This window comes from Theropithecus gelada, chromosome 3, assembly GCF_003255815.1.
Source record: "Theropithecus gelada isolate Dixy chromosome 3, Tgel_1.0, whole genome shotgun sequence".
NCBI lineage: Eukaryota > Metazoa > Chordata > Mammalia > Primates > Cercopithecidae > Theropithecus > Theropithecus gelada.
The window spans coordinates 169764751-169788595 of record NC_037670.1 but is presented as its reverse complement, the minus strand read 5'-3'; positions in this window follow the sequence as shown (position 1 = coordinate 169788595).

Sequence of the window (23845 nt, the reverse complement as noted above, 5' to 3'; positions counted from 1 at the left end):
AATTACTAGATACTGAGCATTGACTACTATTTACGTGTGTTCAGCACATTTCAGATGAAGACACTAAAACTCAGAGAGAATAAACCTACTTAAGGCCATTTAGCTAAGTGGTAAAATAGCAGGACCTGAGCCAAATCTGCCTGGCCCCAAACGCCAAGTCATTCCATCATGCCACAGTATCTCCCCAAACAAGAGACGTTCGTTCCAGAGATGAACAAAATATATTCATTGTAATCTATTTGCAAGTGTGTGTGTATATATATATGTGTATATATGTATATATATACTTTAGAAATACAAATATATATATGTATACCTATTTCTGTTAGACTACACAGAAAAAAAATTGTTAATGTTTATTAATTTGGACTTATTAGCATTAATATAATATTAATATAAGCATAATATAATATACCACATACTATTAGCAGCCCAAACATACAAAAGGGATTTTTGAAACACTTTTACATTACCTCAGTGGATTGTGAAAAAGACATACAAACTAATTTAAAAAACTTGCTTTTTTTTCCATTTAGAAGCTGAGAATTCTGAGTCTTAAAGGTATTCCATACATTTCTTAAAAATCACATGCTAGGAAATGTCAGGACCAGGAACTAAAATGAAGTTACTTTAATTTTTAGCAAAGACCTTTTCTTTCATATTTTATTGATTTTCTGAAAGGCTGTTGGGATTGGTAGCTCATTAGTCTTTACTTAAAATGGCCTCAGTATGTTATGATTTTAGAAGACTTGCACATTTTCCCATAATATTCCTGTTTCTCTCATGGGTAGCAAGCTGTCAGTTACTTTTCATATTTTTGTCACTGTGTCTCTTTATAGTAGTTCCTCATCATCCCTCCTTTTAAGTTTCTGCTACCAATTTGCTGTTAGCTTGAAATCCAATCATTAAACGTTTAAAATAAGAATCTGCTGGCTATGAGAGATCATTCAAAAGTAAAGTATATGAGCTTGCATTTTATAAAAGTTATTTGTTTGTTCTCTGTCATTTTTTTGACTGTAAAATTAGCATATGTTCATTATTTTTAAAATTATAAAATGCACATGAGTTTAAATATGCAGAATAAATACATGAACCTTAATCTCTGCTGCCAGAAATAATTCCACTTTTTAGTATGTTTTCTATTATATATGTTTTAATATTAATACTATTAGAATGATTATCATTATTATTAATATTATTTTTAATGCCACAGCTTGTATCCTGCTTTTTTTCACTTCTCATTTAAATCTGAATATTTTTCCCTGTCAATAAATTATTTTCAAAGACAACTTTTATTTCTGCATAAACTTCCTAATGTGACTACGTCATGGTTTGTTGAACATTTTCTGTTTGTTTCACATAATGCTGGTATTTTATTTCCATTTTGATCTATAATTCTATGAAAATCTTCTTATTCCAATGGAAACTTTGACGTGGGTTTGCAGTTGTGCAATCAAATTCTAAGATTATAAAAAATTTAGGTTCTAGATACATGTAGCCAAATTCTTTTTCCAGCAGTTATATAAATGCATGCTCTCACCAAAATTAAGTGAACTTTAATTACTTTAATAACGTCCCAGAGATCTTGTGATGTCTTTCTCGCTCACTACAGGTTAATTGACTGTATTCTAAACATTTGAAGTTGTAAATACAGGTCTCTAAAAAAGTGAGGTGTTACCATAACTAAAAATGCAAGGTTTTCATTATCCTTAAATTCAATTTATCTTTAATGTTTAGAAATGATATTGATTCACAAACATCCACAAAAGGCCTTGTGCTCTGAGCACCTTTACAGCATTTGGGGACTGGCTTACAGAGCCATTCGCATTCTTTCCTACTGCCCTCTTTGGATCTATAAATAAGACAAAAACAGCTGTCTGATATTAAAATATAATCTGTAACTATGCCATAGTGTAAAGTTAATGTGTCCATTTTGTTAGGGAATCTGTTGGGGGAAAAAAAGAGAACTATTGTAAAACATAACCATTTTCAGAATATAAAATAAAAACCCTAAAAATGTTTTAAAACATGCACATTTCTCAAACTACATATTAGAATCTAATTGCAACAAAAGCACATAGGTTGAGCTAAGAAGGCCCCCAAATACTTTATTAGAAAGTACACGGCAGGAGAGCATTCCTTTCTTTATATTTCAGGCTACAGAGTGGCCTTGAATGCAAGACTATTCATTTGTAGTAAGCTGTGTTGTCACAGCAGACATGGAACACTTCACCAGCTTTCATGCTGTTCTTTTCTCTGTGGACCCAATGCTGTTCCACCTTCACTATATTTTACCCAACATCTCTCTCTCTCTCTCTCTCTCTCTCTCTTTAAACATCATTCCCAATGTTTTCATCTCTACTGGGGAAATTCCATGTCTACTTCCCATACTTCCTTTTTAAGAAAAACTGGCTTGACTTTGTCAACTAATAATGTCACTGGTTCCCTTGAAGACTTATCCCCTCTTCCATACCACCCTACATAGGTTCATCACCTCCTATACAGTTTCTGTTTCTCTTACCTATTGGTCCTCATCTACCTCCCTAAATGTCAATAGACTGCCCAAGTGAGTCAGAAGGCCATTACACATTATTAAATCTTTTTTCTTCATACTTATTTATGAGTATAAACTATGAGTATAAACTATTTATGAGTATAAATTATTAGTATGGGGATGAAAAGATTAATATATACAATTATATATACACAATAATGGCAATTGTATATATTAAGCCCTATCTTTACATTCAAATTACTCCTATCACATACATGAATAATCGAGAGGGCCATTATGACCTTGAACTGGACATATTTATTTCTTTTTAGAGGATTCTTCCACCCAGGATGACACAGATTGAGCTTCGTGTACAATAAGGCCTTATCCACATGCCCTAGGCTCATCATTTTGTCTACCTAAACCACGTTGTCCTGAATACAGGACAGAAAGAACAAGAGCACTGTCAGAACAAAACAACTGCTCCCTCTTAAGATCTATAAATGATAAGATGTGATCTGAAGCACACGCATGTTTTACACTCCAGCATGCGTCTTTTCTTTCACTATAAGGTGATTAATTATTTCTCTTTATCTTTGCCTTCCTTTTGATCTTGAGCACATTTTCTTGCTTTCTATAACGGAAGTGCACAGTTCCCTAGCCCTACAACATCCCCATGGTTACAGTAAGGAATCTTAGGGTTTCTTATTCATTTTTGCTATTTCATAAATAAATATAATGATGGTAAGTTATAAAGCACTTCACTGTGGGGCATTGCGAAGTAAGAAAGTCTGGAAGCTAATGTCTTTTACATACTTTCCTTGAGTAAAGTCAGAGTGAGTAGTTGGGTGTGTGTGTGTGTGTTTTTGTGTGTGTGCGCTCACATTCCTTCACACGCATGTGTTTTGAAAGGCTCTACATTAAAAGGCTCAGACCTCATCAGCCACTCTTCCTAGCTTCCCAGCAAGCATGGTGATAATAATGAACATACTGATAATCAGACTAGCATTCCAAGACAGCCTACAAAAAGTTGCCAATTGCAATGACGTAAATACCAAATGATGTGTGCAAATACTATTGCTTACCAGCAAATGTTACTCTTAGTGGGGTTCTTCTCTGACCCACTTATAAAGTTTGATTGCTTGGAGGCTTTTTGTTTATTTAAACTTTCCCAGAAAGAAGGAGAAAGAAAAGGCTATGATATTTTGACAGTCTTCGCTTTTTTTCCCGTGACAAATGCATGGCAACTTTCACTTTGATCCAAATACTTCTGTTTTTATTCTCAATCTCATCTCTAAAAATGATTACTGTATTTTGCTATTGGTCTTACACTGACTAATTTCTATATAGCATATTGATTTCTAATTTTGTTACCAGCAATCCATCACTCAGCCTGTAGGACACTCATTTTTCTCTCTAAATTGAAGTTTTGTATTATCCATCTTGACCCTTTATTCTAAGCAATGTGTTCTCCTTTCTATATACCTCAGGTCTTTTTCCATCCCTAAGGACTTACCTTGTTTAAAAAATGCATTTTTTTCATTTGGTGGTGGTTGTTGTTGTTAATGAGGTATTAAAATTTATTACAAGGGGTTTGGTTTAGAAGCTTACTTTTTTTTGAGACAGAGAGTCTTGCTCTCTTGCCCAGGGTGAAGTGCAGTGGCGCGATCTCGGCTCACCGCAACCTCCGCCTACTGGGTTCAAGCGATTCTCTTGCCTAAGCTTCCTGAGTAGCTAGGATTTCAGGCACACACCACCACGCCCCACTAATTTTTGTGTTTTTAGTAGAGACAGGGTTTCGCCATGTTGGCCAGGCTAGTCTGGAACTCCTGACCTCCAGTGATCTGCCCACTTCGGCCTCCCGAAGTGCTGGGATTACAGGTGTGAGCCACCACACCCGGCCTAGAAGCTTAATTTTCGAAGAAGCAGAAACAAGATGCTGAGTTCACCTTTTATTGGATTAGTCGTATAAGGTGTGTATTTAGGAGCCCCCAAGTCATGAGTAAGTGAGAATCAGAGGTCCAGCTTCTGCTCTAATTCAGTTTCTCTTTGTAGAACCGCAAACAGATCTGTGTTACCACTGTGACACCCATCTCTCTTGAATGAGAAGAGAAGGAGGAAGTGATAGATGCACTCAGTTAAATACAGAAGTAGCGGCACAGATAGATCTCTACTATGGCCAGCACTTGTGAAATTCCTCACCCTTTACCACTCTGTCTTTGCCTAAAACACTGAAACAGGATCTAATTGCCTTCAGGCAAAAAGGAGGCTTTCCTCATGGCATGGTGGGGAGGGAAAGGAGACAGGGGAGGACATTCACTTTTCAAGGAATACTTTGAAAGTCTCAGTTCCGCTGGCGCTGGCGTCAGCAGAGGCCTGCAGAGCCCCTTGCCTCTCCCTCTCTCTCCTCTACAGGCCTTTCTGCACATTATCCCCACACTACTCTCCTAAAGCGGAGCTTTTATCATGTCACTCCCCTGCCCAGGAACCTGCCGTGGATGAGAATAACTCTTGTCGTAATGCCTCACATTAGCATACAGTCTTTCCACTGACAAAGTGCTCTCACATATGTTTTCTATTTCCTCCTAATAGCAATCTCAGTACTTATTATTTCAAGTCCAAACTCCTTATCCCAGCATAGTCTTAACACTTTCTTCACTAGCCAGCAGTCTTTCTATCACTTCTCCCAAAATCAAGCCCTCAGCCCTCTCTTTCTCACAGGCAGGCTGCAGTTATTTTCACCCTCTAGAGCTGCCTTTTGCACACATCCTACCCCGATGTTCTAACCCCCTCCACAATCCTCCATCCCACCGCTCCTGAAAATGTTTGCATCTTTTTTTCTCCTGCTGAAAGCTGGTAGGAAATGTCAGCTGGCCAAGGGGAAGCATGTTTTCTGAGGACAGTCTCCAACAGAGCATCCACCCTTTCTGACCTCATTCCGTGGAGTTTGTACATGGGCATATCATACCACTTCTTCCCCTTCCTGGGGGAAGATCCTTTGTAGGTGAAAGTGTGTTTGGCACACGCACTTGGCCTCCTGACCTTCAGCTGCTTGTCATGTTATCTTTGCCTTCGTGTGCTTCTAGATTCAAAGTAGGCAATGATTAGACACACAGCAAACTTTTCCCTCAACCCTTTCCACGCCTCTAAAACGTTTTTGTCAGGGTCCCATCATTACAGAATATAACATGTCTGTTAACTCTACAGAAAATTCTAAGTTTATTTTCTCAGTTTATTTTATATTAGCTTCATTTTCCTTGGGGAAAGACTTCAAAATTAGCAACACGGCATAATCTCTCTTTGTGGATGTGAAAGACTCTTCAGGGTAGAACTAAGTAACACATACCTTCTTAACCTTTGTAATCGTCAATGTCTGTATAAAAATATCTGGTTTCTCTCTGGCAGCTGGGTAGTACGTTAGATGGAAGTCACAGCCAAGGCTGTTTTCTCTATTTAAGTTTAGCCACAGTATTCACTCAGAAATCTTTATGAAATGATCTGCGGGCACACCTCATTTTATTGAGCTTAGTTTTATTGCACTTCACAGATACTGCGTATTTTGCAAATTGAAGGTTTATGACATCTTTGCCTCCAGCAAGTCTAATGGCACCATTTTTCCAACAGCTTGTGTTTGCGTCAGTTCTGTGTATTACATTTTGGTTATTCTCACCATATTTTAAACTTTTCCATTAATATTACATCTGTTATGGTAATCTGTGATCAGTGATTTTTGATGTTACCGTTGTAATTGCTTTGGGGTGCCCAAACGGCACCCATATAAAATAGCAAAATTAATGGATCAGTGTTGTGTGGGTCTGACTGCTCCACCAATCAGTCATTCCCTCATCTCTCCTTCTCCTTAGGCCTTCTTATTCTCTTAGATGCAACAATATTGGAATTAGGCCAACTAATAACCCTACAACAGCCTCTAAGTGCTCAAGTGAAAGAAAGGGTCACCCTTCTCTCACATTGAACCAAAAACTAGAAAAGATTAAGCTTAGTGAGGAAAGTAACTTGAAAGCTGAGACAGGCCAAAAGCTAGGCCTTTTTTGCCTAACAGTGCAATAACCTTATTGCTGATATGGAGAAAGTTTTACTGGTCTGAATAGAAGATCAAATCAGCCAAATCGTTCCCTTAATCCAAAGGTTAATCCAGAGAAAGCTCCTAACTCTTTTCAATTCTATGAAGGCTGAGAGAGCTGAGAAAGCTGCAGAGGAAAAGTCTGAAGCTAGTAGATGTTGATTTGTAAGATTTAGGGAAAGAAGTCATCTCCATAACATAAAAGTGCAAGGTAAAGCATCAGCTGCTGGTGAAGAAGCTGCAGCAAGTTATCCAGAATATCTAGTAAGAGCACTGATAAAGGTGGCTACACAAAACGACAGATTTCAATGTAGACAAAACAACCTTCTATTAAAAGAAAAAAAAGATGCCATCTAGGACTTTCATAGCTAGAGAAGAGAAGTCAATGCCTGGCTTCAAATCATCAAAGACAGGCAGACTCTCTCATTAGGGCATAATGCAGCTGGTGACTTTAGGCTGAAGACCCAGTGCTCATTTACCATTCTGAAAATTCTGGTGACCTTAAGATTCGTGGTCAGTCTACCTATGCTCTATAATTGGAACAAATATTTTAAGCATTTTTTCTTAAATCTTCAAATATTTGAGCATTGTTGAGACCCCATGCTCAAAAAGAAGATTCCTTTCAAAACATTACTGTTCATTGACAAGACACCTATTCACCCAAGAGCTCTGATGGAGATGTACAAGAATATTAATGTTGTTTTCATGCCTGTTAACATAACATCTATTCTGTAGCACATAGACCAAGGAGTAATTGTGACTTTCATGTCTTATTATTTAAGAAATACATTGATAAGGCTATTGCTCCATCAACAGCGATTCTTCTGATGGATCTGAGTAAAGTAAATTGAAAACTTCTGGGAAGGAAAAATCTTTCTAGATGCCATTAGGAACATTTGTGATTAATGGGAGGACGTCAGACTATCAATATATAGGAGGTTGGAAGAAGTTGATTCCAACCCTCATTAATGACTTTGGAGGGTTAAAGACTTCAGTGCAGGAAGTGATGTAATGGAATAGCAAGAGAACAAGAATTAGAAGTGGAGCTTCTGAAGATATGACTGAATGCCACAGTCTTATGATCAAACTTTCATAGTGAGGAGTTACTTCTTATGGATAAGCAAAGAACGTGGTTAATCCACTTATGAAGATGCCATGAACATTGTTGAAATGACAGCAAAAGATTTAGAATATTACATAAATCTAATTAATAAAGCAGCAGCAGGGTTTAAGAGGATTGACCCCAATTTTGAAAGAAGTTCTACTATGAGTAAAATGCTATCAAACAGCATCACGTGCTACAGATAAATCTTTCATGAAGTGAAGAGTTAATTTATGCAGCAAACTTCATTATTATCTTATTTGCCACAGTCACTCCAATTTGATTAGTGAGCAGCCATCCATCCATCTCAGGGCAAGACCATCCCTCCACCAGCCAAAACATTATGACTTGTTGAAAGCTCCAATTGTTCTTTGTATTTATTAGCAATAAAGTATTTTAAAATTACTATACACACACATATATATATGTAATGCTATTGCACATTTACTTACAGTATCATGTAAACATAAATACATTTTATATGTACAGGGAAATAAAAAAATTGTGTGACTCACCTTATTGTACTATTTGTTTCATTTATGGTGGGGTCTGGAACCAAAACCACAATATCTCTGAGATGCTGGCATATGTACTAGGATTGTGCTTTTTTCTGATTATTCAAATTGGGTATTAAATGGTCACAAAAATAGATGTTTAAGGATTCAAAGATAAAAATACTTGTCATCTGATATGGTTTGGCTGTGTCTCCACCCAAATTTCATTTTGAATTGTAGCTCCCATAATTCCATGTTGTGTGATGGATCCAGCTGGAGACAATTGAATCATGGGGGCTGTTTCCCCCATACTGTTCTTGTGGTAGAAATAAGTCTTATGAGATCTGATGATTTTATAAGGGGTTTCCCCTTTCACTTAGTTTTTCATTCTCTCTTGTCTGCTGTCATGTCAGAGTTGCCTTTTGCCTTCCGCCATGATTGTGAGGCCTCCGCAGCCACATGGAACTGTGAGTCCATTAAATCTCTTTTTCTTTATAAATTACCCAGTCTCAGGTATATCTTTATCAGCAATGTGAGAACAGACTAATACATTATCTCAGTTCCTCTATATGGAAAATTGTTTTCTATATCTTTACTCTCTCAGAGTTTTCCTCTTTCTTTCCTTCCCCCTATTTCTTTCTCCATTCCTTTTTCCCTCTCTCCTCTTTTTATTTTTTTTTTGGAACGGAGTCTCGCTCTGTCACCCAGGCTGGGGTGCAATGGCGTGATGTCGACTCACTGCCAACTCTGCCTCCCAGATTCACACCATTCTCCTGCCTCAGCCTCCTGAGCAACTGGAACTACAGGCATCTGCCACCACACCAGATAATTTTTTGTATTTTTAGTAGAGACGGGGTTTCACCGTGTTAGCCAGGATGGTCTCGATCTCCTGATCTCGTGATCTGCCCACCTCGGCCTCCCAAAGTGCTGGGATTACCGGTGTGAGCCACCGCACCCAGCTCCCTCTCTCCTCTTGTTCTCCACTTTCTTCTTATCTCTTTCCTTTTCTTTCCTCCTTCCTTCTTTTCTTTTTTATGCTAATGTATTGGTTTCAATAATTATTGTTCATCATAGAATCTGACCATAATTGAATCAGTTCCTAAGTCTGAATAGAAAAATACTGGAGAATAAATTATGTGTTTTCACCAAGACCCCAAATTCACAAACAAACCTAAGCAGCAAAGGCAATTAATGGCAAATGGCAGGGTTCACAGTCCCTGGCAGAGAGAGAGAGACCACCTGCCAATGTATGTGACTCCTCCTCTCACTGCAGCCTTCTTTCTGCTTCCAGCCACTTCTCTCTTCGTTGTGATCTTTGCTATTCCTCCTGCATTGTCCCCTTTCACTTTACTGGCAGAACTATTTCTTGGTTCATCATTCAGTATAGAACCTGTTCTTTTAACCCTGTATGACCAGAACATAGCAGAGGAAAAACAATAAACAATCATTACTAAAACGAAAATCTAGTCTAGTCTCGAACCTTGGAAATCCATCATTCTAGCCCTTCCTTCCCTTCTTCATTTTAATTCCTATGACTTTCTTTTCACCTTCATAAGCATATCCACACCTGCCCTAACCTACAGCTTGGTAGATGCATGTTCCTTACCCTCAGCTGTACCTACCTGGGACTGGCCATGGTGTCTTCCTTGACATGGGAAAAAGACCTTATCTCTGAGAGTTATTGAACCCCTGGTTGTCATGCCTTTCTCAGGCTGGTGACGCTGCACCTGAATTGCTTGGACAATTATTTTCTTTCCTCCACCCACTGTATAACAATAGGCCTATCATTCTAATAACCGGGGTCAATAGCCCCTGTCTAGCTGTTATTTCCCTCCTTGCCTGATGTTCCTATGGCACTCTGAAGTGTCCAGGATAAAGTTGAAGAAAATAGTGTGTCACCTCCTTCTGTTCTCTATAGTTTAAGATGAAAACTCATCAGTAATTTTAATTTTTTTTTTCCTTATAAGTAAGGTGTTATTTCTGTCTTGCTGCTTTCAGGGTTTGGAGAAGTGTCTCTTTGTGCTTTTGTCCATTTTCTAATTGGATTTTTTGTTTTGTCTCCTGCTGAGTTTTGAAAGTTCTTTATATATTCTAGAATTCTTTTTTATCTTTTGTTTTCAGCAGTTTGACTATGATGGATCCTGATGTGTATTTCTTAGGATTTATCTTATTCAGAGTTTGCTTGGCTCCTCAAATCTTTAAGTTTATGTCTATTGAGAAACCATTGCTTCGTTGAGCATTTTTGCAGCCCTGCCCTTTTTCTCCTCTCCTTCTAGACTCTGATGACATTTTTCATTTTCCCACAGGTCCCTGATGATTTTTCTTTTCTGTTCTGTTCTGTTCTTTCCTTTTCTTTTCTTTCTTTTCTTCTTTTTTGAGACGGAGTCTCGCTCTGTCACCAGGTTGGAGTGCAGTGGTGTGATTTCGGCTCACTGCAGCCTCCAAGTTCAAGTGATTTTCCTGCCTCAGCCTTCCAAGTAGCTGGGATTACAGGCGCCCACCACCACGCCTGGCTAATTTTTGTATGTTTGGTAGAGACAGGGTTTCACTGCGTTGGCCAGGATGGTCTGGATCTCCTGACCTTGTGATCCGCCCACCTCGGCCTCCCAAAGTGCTAGGATTGCAGGCGTGAGCCACCGTGCCCGGCATTTTCTTTTCTTTTTTATTTTCCATCACTTTCATGTGGTTTTTCGGATTAGGTAATTTCTACTGTCCTATTTTTATTTTGTCCCCTCCATTCTGCTTCTGAACCCATCCATTAAGTTTATGAAAATTTCGGTTATTGCAATTGCTCATTGAAGTATCTTATAACTGCTGCTTTAACTTTTGTCGAATAATTTAAACATTACCACCATCTCAGTGTTGCTGTCTATTGACTATCTTTTTCCATTCCAGCTGAGATATTCTTGGTTCTTGGTATGATGGGTGATTTTAGACTGATGCCTGCATATTTGGGCATAAATGTTCCTTATCCTCAGCTGTACCTATGTGGGGCTGGCCACAGTGTCTTCCCTGAGGTGGGATGAAGACTTCATCTCTGAAAGTTATTGAAACCCTGCTTGCCATGCCTTTCCCAGGCTGGGGATGCTGCACGTGACTTGCTTGGACAATGATACTCTTTCCTACACCCACTGTATAACCATAGCCCTGTCATCCTAATAATCAAGGGCTTTATGCTATGAGAATCTTAAGCTGGTTTTAGCTGGCTGCTTCTTACACTTCTACTGAAGCAGGGAGTCAGGCAATCTCCTTCCTTCTAGATGGGAATAGAAGTACAGGTTCCCATTTGGTTTCTGCTGATACACCGTTGACTGGGAAGAGCAGGAATATTTCCATTACTGCCCTCACTTGGCATCTACTAACACACAGAGGAAAGGGAAGAGAGGAGAAAGTGACAGAAGGAGATGTGGCCTCCTTACAATTAGGCTGGGGTGGTAGTGAAAGCTCTGATTCTCTTCTAGGCCCCTCTGACACTAACTCGGAGGTCAAGAGAAGGGACGCCTCATTCTGCTGGATAAATTTTGGCAGCCTCAGAAAGGGTTCTGCTCGTGGATGGATGAGGTAATTCTCTGACTCTGGTGGAACACAGGTTTCTAACTATTTGTAAAGTTAATATAGCCTTTTTTTTCTTTGTGAAGGTTACTAGCTCAAATTCATGCTATTCCCCAATTTAAAATATCTCCAACTCCTAAATATGTCATATTTTAAAATAAGTCCATGAGGATAAATGAAATGACCACAATATTTTAAAAGATAAATATAAAGTGAAAACAACTTGTTTTTGTAAATCTCTTTGCTATCATAAATGTTAGTATCCAGAAATAGCATTAATGGGTCAGCATTTCTTCTCAGGAAAGACAATAACGGAGGCGGGAGAGATAAAAACAACTGAGACAATGGTATCTAGTACAGTTGCCTTTTATTCTTTAAATTATCTATTCTTATTTAAAATTATTCCTGTTTACCATGAGATCAAAATAATCCAGATGTTTAAAGGGTATGAAAATATTATTTCATTCCATTTGCTAAAATATAGAAGATGTATTCTACATAGTACATAGTCAAATTGCCACATCAAGTCATTGAGTAAGTAATCTAAGCACTAAATGGTATGCTTTGAAAGTGGTGACCTACTAAATAACTAGTTAGGAGACCTGGCTGAGTTCTCTCTCTGAGAAATTCTTTCTCTAAGAAGAGGGGTGATATTGTTTATTGATCTGCAAATTAAGAGCATGGATTAAGATCGGCAATGCCCATGTCTGATAAAACTCTGATATTTTGTATATTGAAGTAAGGATAAAATGATTACATCAAAGCATGCTGGGGGAGTACAGAGTCAGACATTGTTCTCAGATTAATAAAATGTTGGGGTGAGGGGATATTAACTTCCGTCTTTTAAAAATTATTTTTATAATTGTGTCAGTCAAGGTTCTTCAGAGAAACAAATAATTGGGGTAGGGGGAGAAAGAGAGGGAAGAGAAGAATTAAGATTTATTTTAAGGAATTGGTTCAAGTGATTGTGGTGGCTGGCAAATTCACATCCAACATCTGTACGGCAGGACATTGGACTATAAACTCAGAAAGGATGACTATGTAACAGTCTTGAGACAGAAATGCTTCCTCTCCTGGAAATCTCAGATTTGTCTTTTAAACTTTCAACTGAGTGGATAAGGCTCACTCACATTGTCAGGGGTAATCCCTTTTGCTTAAAGTCAATTGACTGTAATTGTTAATTACTTCTACAAAACACCTTCAGAGTAACATCTAGATTGGTGTTTGACCAAAGAACTGGGCAATATAGCCTGTGCCAAGTTGACACATAAAATTAACCACCACAATGGTGATGTATACTAATTATAGTACCTTCATTTGGCACCTAAGATGTCTTAGGAATTATTTTTGGCACTTTGAATAAGCAGTCTTATGTAACCCTCAACACAGCCTTATGAATTTTATATTTACATATTGCTATGTCCACTTGAGACAGGAGGAAATTAACTCTAAGAAAAAAAATTGCTCACAGTGCAAAGCTAATAAATGGTGCAGTCAGGATTAAGATTCAGGTTTACATGAATACAATGAGTGACTAAATTAATATTGGAAAAAAGTCTTAAAATTCAGATTCAGATACGTTCTCACTACACAGCTTTTGAACTCGGAACATCTAACAGTCTTATTTTCTTATATCTGTAATGTAGACGCTGAATTGGATGCTTCCTAAAAATAGTCTGTGATTCTATTTTCCAACTGTACACATTTTACCTGCCTTTCTTTTATAACACATTCTTGCCTGGTAGACATTCCATGAGAATTTGGGTTGGGCCATTCTCTTGAGCCATGTAATGAACATTTTCTGCTGGTTGATTATTCAATTATAATAAAGAAGTGACAATCCATTATAAAGAGTTACGAATCTACACATTGGAGGGGAATCCTGTGATTTTGTTTTGCCTATCAGCCTTTCCATCTGCACTTTCATTATAATGAAACAAAATACAATTGAATGGGTAGGGGACCACATACACTGAAGCAAACGCTAAGGATGGCTGATGCCAGATGGTGAATTTTGCCAAGATTCACTCAACTCTCTTTTCTCTCCTTAGGTGTCTTGGCCCAGTATCTACCTACCTCAGTAATAGAAAGCAAGTTTTTAACACCATTACCTCCTGCTGAACCAACGCAGTTATGAAAAAGCAGGCTGGATTCTTTTTGTCTCATATATCAACTACAACACTGTCAGCTAAGTTCCATTTGCAGAATCTTTATTACTGCTGATGATGTCAGAGAAAAGGAACATAGCTTGATTAATAGATTGCAGGTGGAATTTACAATACTGGCAGCTAAAAATGATCTTTTGATTTATAAACTGAGAACATTCAATGTAAAAGTCACTGAGAGTTAATAAATACGTTTAAAACGCACCAGATCACTTTAGGAAATCGATTTTCTATTTATAATTACAATTTAAATATCATTAAAAGACTTCTTTCCTTGCCGTTTTGCATATGGTTTTTGGTATTCTACAACCATTTGCCTTTCTGAGGGGAATCAGTGTAGGGAATCCTTCCACAAGAACCCATGCTTGCCTTTGAAACCTATTCTGAGACAATCGTGCATGTGTGCATGCATGCTCTACAGACACAAAAAGTCACAGAGCACACATACAGAAGCATGAACATCTGAAAGTTTATCTGCTATAATTTCAACTATAATCCATGATGGTAATATTGCTTGTAATTGGGATATTCATTTGCTCATAATATTTTTAGAGGTCACAAACCAGCATCTGGCTTTTATCCTATTCCTTTCCTGTACTGCCCCTTCAACAAAAATGTAGGATTTGACATTTCATTAGCTGACTTTAAATCTTTTTTCTATGAGGCCTAAATAAAGCTGGATATTTTTGCTTGTTTAAAGGAGAGATATCTAATGTTAGATAGTGACCTGGTAAAAGGTAAGACGTAGATCCCTTCTTAGAGTGGAGGTCTTTCATTCAGTTGCTTATGATTCTTATACCATTGCCATTTAAATAGGCATCCTGGTGGAAAGGCACCTGACATGTTACTCTTAAATGAAGAAACTACACAGTAAATAAGACAGTGTCATTCTTTTAAAGAAGAAAAATCTCTGGGTATCTGATTATTAATATGTTATTTGTCTCAGTTTGTTTTGTATTGTTATAAAAGGATGACTGAAACTGGGTAATTTGTAAAGAAACAAGGTTTATTTGACTCATGATTCTGATGTCTGTAAAAGTTCAAGATTATGCATCTGGTGAGGACCTCAGGCTTGGTGGTGGGTGTTGAAAGGGAGTTGGCATCTACAGAGACCACGTGATAAGAGCGGAAGCAAGAGGTGGTGGCGGTGGGGGGATGCCAGGCACTTGTTAACAACCAGCTCTCATGGGAACCATAGAGTTAGAACTCACTCATCCCCAAGGGAGGGTATTAATCTATTCACCGCCATGACCCAAACACCACCCATGAAGTCCCACATCCAATCTTAGTGATCAAATTTCAACACGAGTTTTGAAGGGGACAAACATCCAAACCATAGCATTATTGAAAGTGCAAAAAACATGCTGAGAGACAAATATCACTTAAATATTTCTGTAGAGTCTATTCTTTTTTCAAATTTATTTTAATTAAAATATAAAACGATATACATTTATCACATACAACAATGTTTTCAAGTGTAAGAAAAATACTGCATAATCTCACTCATTTGTAGAATCTAAAAAAGTTCATCTTATAGAATTAGATTATAGAATGGTGGCTACTAGAGCCTGGGGTGGTTGAGGGTCAGGGACAGATATTGGTCAAAATATACATAATTACAGTTAGATAGGAAGAATAAGTTCTAGAGGTTTATTGTGCAGAATGATGACTATAGCTAATGATGATATATTATTAAAAAATTCTAGGAGTGTGGATATTAAGTGTTCTAACCACAGAAGTTATAAGTATGAGTTCATTTTCCTTTAAAATTTCTTACTTACCTATTTTTCTACTACCAAATAAAAATTGTATATATTTATCACATACATACAACATATAGTATACATGGTGTATAGTATACAAGATGTATATATTATAGTATACAAGATGTATACATGGTGGAATGGTTAAATCAAGTTAATTAACATATGCATTACTTCATATGCTCATTTTTTAGTGAGAGTCCAAACTTTTCTCACATTATTCTAATTTGACTTTCTTTATTGACTCTGTAACAGCCCTCTCCCTAGTCTTTTTGGAGTTAGAGATGGTTTGTTCATTCATTCTTAGTCCTTCAATCATTTGATATTCATTAGTTGAAATTCAGATGCGTGACTTTACTTGTAATGGAGTATACTTCTGAATAGTCCCAGAGACATGCCACATATATTAGAAAGAGTCAGCTTTCAGAAGAGATGGAGAAAGCATGCCTCTCTACATTGGAGATCACTTAACCTTCATAATTTTCTATATTATTATGTAGAATCAATAAGTCAATGTCCATGTTAACTTTAAAAATATAGTTGTATGTGCCCTTGGACTTACCCCAAACAAGCTCTTGGTACTCCAAATTCTATAGCTATAATCACTGAATACATCTGTTAGAGTTTGGATAATATTTTCAATACAATTATCTGTGGTTATTCTACAATTAACATAAAATAGTTTTTTTAAATTTATCTAAAAATTGCTTCTCGAAATTTCCTTAATCCATAAACTAGTAGGAGGCATAGTAGGTATGCCTCTCAGTAAACAGACTTGGATGTGAACTAAATTTAAGGCTCTGTTCTATTTTTTAACTTAATTTTGAACCACTATTTCACTGGGTTAGTATGACAATAATCTTAGTCTTTGGAGGAGAAAATGTTTGTCCTAATATCTAATGTCTTAGGTTTTGTCAGGGTCTGGAGTAGCATGTATACTCTCAAGGCATGAAGGGATAGGAGGCCAGCAGGTCAAGCTATCCATCCTAAAGCCAACATGAAGATAAACCACCATCTAAACACAGCTTAAGGTCCAGCGCCCTTTCATGCTGCATCCTACACCAGGCTGGGCATGGGAATGTAGCTGATATACTATTCAAAGTCATATTAGTCTTGTTAGTTCCTCAGTGGGCTGCTGGAAGGAACGCGTGGAAATAAACCAGTTTACTAAAAACCAGAGGATGTTACTAGTAAACCAACACACACACACACACACACACACACACACACCGCTCTCATTTCTAGAATTTTCCAATTTCTGTGGTGTAAATACTCCCACCATATAGTCCATAGTCAATTTCAAGCTCCCAATATAACGTCATTGAACCCACAAATGTACAAATTTAGCTCATGAGAGTTGGTTTAAGCTGGACCCAGCATACCACTGTGTCTGTCTGCTCCATTTCCTTTTCTCATCACTTTCTCTTCACTGCATCTTTTTCCAGTCATATTAGAGAGGAGACTAAGGGAAGGTGGGGAAGGGACTTTGTTTTTTCTAGCCAATTTTTCCACCTCATGTTCCTAAAACAATTTGTCTCTGCCCCAATTCCAAATACCATTTCTTCTTGGGGCTTAGGCTTTTGGAACAAAAGACAAAAATATTTGCAGAATATTTCTAATTTCCACGTTACTGAATTCCTTTCCCTAATCCAGGAGCAAATGGTTAACCAACTGCTTGAATGAAGGAGTGTAGATTGAGGGAAGAGAAATACTTAATTTTTCAGTAATCCCATCACAAAGTTTTAAGATAACAGGCTTCACTGGCTTCAGCAAATAATCCAGAGGGCTTTATTTTTTTTAGATAGATATTATATTTCAGAGCAGTTTTAAGTTAACAGCAAAATTGAAAGGAAGGTACAGAGATGTTCCACATACACCCTGCCCCCACAAAAGCACAACCTACTGCTCTATCAGCATCTTGCACCAGAGGGGTCCATTTGTTACAACTGGTGAACCTTCACTGACACGTCATTATCACTTCTGTTAGTCTGTTTTGTGTTGCTGTAAAAGAATACTTGAGACTGGGTAATTTATGAAGAAAGGAAGTTTACTTTGGCTCACAATTCCGCAGGCTGTACAAGAAGCATAGAGCCAGGTTCTGCTTTTAGTGAGGGCTTCAGGAAGCTTACAATCGTGATGGAAGGTGAAGAGGCAGCAGGCATGTCACATGACAAGAGAGTGAGCAAGAGAGCGGCCAGGCTTTGGTAAACAACCAGCTCTCACATGAGTATGTAAAGTGAGAACTCACTCCTCACCTCAGGGATGGCGCCAAGCCCTTCATGAGGGATTCACCCCATGATGCACCCCACTACCAGCACTGGGGATCATATTTCAACACGAGATTTGGAGGGAACAAACATCCAAACTGTATTAATCACTCAAATCCATGGTTTGCATTTGGATTCACTCTTGGTGTATATTTTATGGATTTTGACAAATATATAATGACATGTGTCCATTATTGTAGTATCATGCAAAATAATTTCACTGCCCTAAAATCCCCTCCCTCCACCTATCCATCCTTTCCCTAGCAGCCAATATCCTTTTACTCTCTACATAATTTGCTCTTCTGCAGAATGTGATATAGCTGGAATCCTACAGTATGGAGCTTTTTCAAATTGGCTTCTTTCACCTAGTAATATGCATTTGTTTCTTCCATGTCTTTTTATTTCTTTTTAGTCCTGAATAATAGTCCCTTGTTAAGATGTACCACAATTTAGTTATTCATTCATCTGTGGAAGGACACCTTGGTTGCTTCCAAGTTTGGGCAATTATGAATAAAGCTGCTATAAACATTAATGTGCAGGGTTTTGTATAAAAATAAGTTTTTAATTCATTTGAGTAAATACGAAGGAGAGCGACTGGTTGGTTGTATAGTAACAGTGTGTTTAGTTTTGTAAGAAACTGCCAAATTATCTTCCAAAGTGACTGTACTGTTTTGTTCCACCAGCAACGAATGAGTTCTTGTTGCTTTAGATCCTTGTTAGCTCTTGGTGTTGTCAATGTTTTGCATTTTGGGTATTCTAAGAGGTGTGTAATTGTTGCTTTAATTGCATTTCCTTAACAATATATGATATTGAACACCCTTTTATATGCTTATATGCCTTCTGGACATCTTCTTTGGTGAGGGCTGTACTCAGGTATTTTTGCCTATTTTTAAATATATTTTATTGCTGAGTTTTAAGAGCTCTTTATACATTTGGGATAACAGTCCTTTATCAGATAAGTCTTTTGCAAATATTTTCTCCAAAGCTGTGACTTTTCTTCTCTTTCTCTTGATAGTAATCTTTTGCAGAGCAGAAGTACTTATTGTAAATGAAACCATCTGAATTATATCTTTTATGGATTAGATCTTTGGTGTTGAATCTAAAAATGCCTGATAAAACCCAAGTAATCTAGGCTGTTGTTCTGTGCTATCTTCTAGGAGTTTTATAGCTTTTTGTTTTATATTTAGGTTTATGATCCATTTTGAGTTAATATTTGTGAAGGTGTAGGATCTGTGTGTAGATTTTTTTTATTTTTGGATGTGGATGTCCAGTTGTTTTAGTACCATTTGTTGAAAATATTCTATTTTTTCCATTATACTGTCTTTTCTTCATTGTCAAAGATTATTTGATTATATTTATGTGAGTCTATTCTGGCCTCTCTAGTCTGTTCTGTTAGTCTGTCTTTTCTGTCAGCCAGAGTGCCTTATTTATAATTTCTATTTTCCTCTTTATACATTAGGACCTTAACCCTGAATGTGTTGTCCTATAATTATGTCTGCATTGTAAATTGGTTCATCAATTGTCAGTTCTAACTAAATACACTTCTGCCTTCCATGAATCCTTAGAAAAAGTCGTTAATGTGAGACATTTTCATAATATTGTAATTCAGCAGTAAAATTTATCAGGAATTGGTAAGTCTCACCAATGCTATGCTGATGATTTTCTCCTGTGATTGTTTCCATCAGAACTCAGCTCCGCCTAGCTGCTGTGGTCTTCTAACTCCACGTTGCCATCAGCAGTGATCACGGCAGTACAAGAATCTTGCTGATTATTATGGTGGAGACTTCTGTTTCCCCTTGCAAAGTTCTATGCATCTATTAACTCTTGGTTTTTATGATAATTTAAGAATAGCGCTAAATTTAATCTGGAGAACTAGGTTCAAATTCAAGTTTTGCATATGTGTGTGTGTATATATATATGTTTCAGTAACCTAGGAAATGTGTCTAGCCTTTCTTTTATCTATTTTTATATTTTGTTTAACAAGCAATGGCATTTTATTGCCTTGTTTTGATTAGTTCAAAAGATTTTTCAAGGATTATATATGAATATATATGTCAATATGCTTCAAAATGTATTATTCAAATGTTGAAAATTTATTACGATCACAAAGACAGAGAAAATAATATTGATTTAGCCATGTAGCAACAATAAGTAATGATATAATGTATGAATATGCTTTAATGTCTGTACCTTATACATTTTGTTTCTGTGAGAACCAAATGCATCTAGGAGGAAGTATCATGAAAAAGTGGACCCTTAGGGACTTCTAGCTCCATAAACATTGCTTATCTGACCTTTTATCTGAACTCCAGAATATGTGATAAATGCTAGGTGATAATTTTTCCTCAAGTGGAGTAAATACTGAAATTTAAATATTTCCAAATAAATGAATACAAATTGAATAGATACAGTTTTCATTATTTCAGTAAAGCATTTGATAAAAAAAGTTTTGCGCTATGACATTTCATAGGCATTTCAAACAGGAACTGTCTTATAGGGGGAACCAGTCCCCAATATTTCAATGTAGGTTCTTTTCTATTTTCCCTAAGTGTCAGTCAGTCTGAGAAATAAAGGGAAAGAGTACAAAAGAGATAAATTTTAAAGCTGTGTGTCTGGGGGAGACATCACATATCAGCAGGCTCTGTGATGCCCCCTGAGCCGCAAAACCAGCAAGTTTTTAGTATGGATTTCAAAACGGGAGGAGTGTATGAATAGGGTATGGGTCACAGAGATCAAATGCTTCAAGGGTAATAAAATATCACAAGGCAAATGGGCAGGGCAAGGTCATGAGGCCAGAGTGAAATTAGAATTACTGATGAGGTTCCCTGTCCCGCTATGCACGCATTGTCATTAATAAACATCTTAACAGGAAACAGGGTTCAAGAGCAGAGAACCAGTCTGACTAGAATTTTGCCAGGCTGGAATTTCCCAATCCTAACAAGCCTGGGGGCGCTGCAGGAGACCAGGTCATATTTCATCCTTTATCTACAACTGCGTAAGACAGACACTCCCAGCGTCGCCATTTTAGAGGCCTACTCCCGGGACTGCATTCTTTTCCCAGGCTGTTCCTTGCTGAGAAAAAGAATTAACTGATATTTCTCTTATTCGCTTTTGCAATAAAAGAAATAAGACTCTGTTCTGCCCGGCCCCACAGGCAGTCAGACTTTATGGTTAGCTCCCTTGTTCCCTGAAAATCGCTGTTATCCTGTTTCTTTTCTAGGTGCCCAGATTTCATATTTTTCAAACACACATGCTCTACAAACAATTTGTGCAGTGAACACAATCATCACAGGATCCTGAGGCGACATACATCCTCAGTTTATGAAGATGACGGGATTAAGAGATTAAAGTAAACACAGGCATAGGAAATTATAAGAGTATTGATTGGGGAAGTGATAAATGTCTATGAAATCTTCACAATTTATGTTCAGAGACTGCAGTAAAGATATGTGTAAGAAATTATAAAAGTATTGTTTTGGGGAACTAATAAATGTCCATGAAATCTTCATAATTTGTGTTCTTCTGCAGTGGCTTCAACCAGTGCCTCCATTTGGGGTCCCTGACTTCCTGCCACACTGTCTCTAAGTTATGTTACCACCCTCTGCTCACTTACCCACCCTACTCTTCCCCTATTCTCTAATCACCCTAATGCAATTGTAATTAGAATCCCTCTTTGAGATAGATGGTAAAATGTCAGTTACCAGAGGCTAGGAAGGGTAGTGGGGAGTGGGGAGAGGAAAGTGGGAATGGTTAATAGGTATAAAAATATAGTTACTTAGAAGGAACAAGGTCTAGCATTTGATAGCAAAACAAGGTGACTACAGTCAGCAATAATTTGTTGTACATTTTAGAATAATGGAGGGAGTACAATCTGAATGTTTATAACACAAAGAAATGACTTATGCTTAAGGCGATGCACACCTCATTTACCCTGATGTAATTATTAGATACTACATGTCTGTATCAAAATATCTCATATATCCCATAAACATATGATATAGTTTGGCTCTGTGTCCCCACCCAAATCTTACCTTGAATTGTAATAATCCCCACAGGTCATGGGACGGGCCCGGTGGGAAGGAATTGAATCATGAGGGGGCGTTTTTCCCATGGTGTTTGAGTGATAGTGAATAAGTCTCATGAGATCTGATGGTTTCATAAAGGGTAGTTCCCCTGCCCATGTCCTCTTGCCTGCTGCCATGTAAGATGTGATTTTGCTGTTCCTTCACCTTTTGCCATGATTGTGAGGCTTCCTCAGCTCTATGTGGATCTGTGAATCCATTAAATCTCTTTTCTTTATAAATTACCCAGGCTTGGATATGTCTTTATTAGCAGCATGAGAATGTAGTAATACAATATATTAGCCTACTGTGTACATATAAAAATTTAAAAGACAATTTAAAAAAATCTCCAGTTTTTTACCCGCTCAAATAAGAAAATTATTAGCTTTCCCTCTCCTCTCCTCCCTTCTGTAATTCTCTTGACTCTTCTTCTCCCATGTTCACTGTCATGCTCCTGGTCAGACCCCATCACTCTTATCCAGACTATTGCAGAAGCTTCTAACTCATGGTTACTCTGTGGCCTACAGCCTCCACCTCCAATCTCTTCTCCTCTGTAGCCTGTAGAGTAGCTCATGCAAAAAACACAAATTCAGATACATCATTTCTCCCTTTAGAAAAACATCAATATCTCCTCCATTAAAAAAAAATCAAACTACTTAAATAAATTAGCATGGTACTTGACGCCTGTTTCAATCTAGTTCCCAGATAACTTTTCAGCAATCTCTCAGCATCCCACCCTCTACACTATTTGCTATTTCTGTAAAATGACACCTCTGAAGCATTCTATGTCAAAATTATTCTTCCATTCTTCTGTATCTCTCTGAGTCAGGATGTGAATTTTACTATTTAAATGCATATGGAGGAGTTAGAAGGATTTAAAGACTGTGAGGAATGCTTGAGAAACAGGGTTTTTAATGTTGGTGGTGGCAGTGGTGGGTTTTGGAGGTAGGGATTGTTTGTGAGTAAAGGAAATCAAATTTTTTAACCACAAAATATAGCTTTTTGACATTTTGAGATGGCTGTTCAGAAGCTCTGCAAACAGAAGTAGCCCTACAAAGCTGTCTTTGTGAGATAGAATCTGAATTGATGAAGTCAGGTTTTCTGATTTTTCAGCAAACCTTCTGAGGACTAAAGGGAAGTTTTCCTTTGGCCCCTACAAGTGTTTCATCTAGAGACAATAAAACAAGGATTAATGGCTGCTGCTTAACATTTAAAATAAGTCATGAAGTGAATGAGGAGTAACTGTTTATAATACAACAGGATTTCAAAAAATAGTGAAATTTACAGAACTGCAGTCTTTTGCTAAGCTATTTTCTTTTTCCAAAAGAAAAGACTATTTTAATTAGCAGTATAAAAAAGAACATCAATATATTGCAAACCTAGTACCCTTACAGGATGGCTTTAATCCTCATTATTATATTTTTCAGAATGCTTACTCATAAGAACAGGGAGACTCAAAATGGTTTAAGCAACAGAGCTAAGACTTAAACTCCAAATTGCCCCACTCAAAGTGACGTGTGTGTTCTCACCACCAGCTCTGAGCTGCCAACTATCCATGTGTTTAAGATATGATAGAAAAAGTTTCATCATTGGCATGAAGAAAAAAACCTGCCATTAAAAAAAAAGATATTTCTCAACATTAAAATTTGATAATACACTGATAAGATTGGTATTAGAAATTTTTTTCAATTTCTACTTTTTGTCTTTTTTTTGTTTCTTGGTGTTTTTTTCTTTGCAAATGTACTGTTAAAAGAGGCCATCGAGTGAAACAAGTCTCTAATCCTTCCAGGGAACTGCAATCCAAGAAAACTTGTGCACCTTTCCCTGTTTTGTGCTTTCACGCATCTTCCCAAGGTCTTTTTGTAA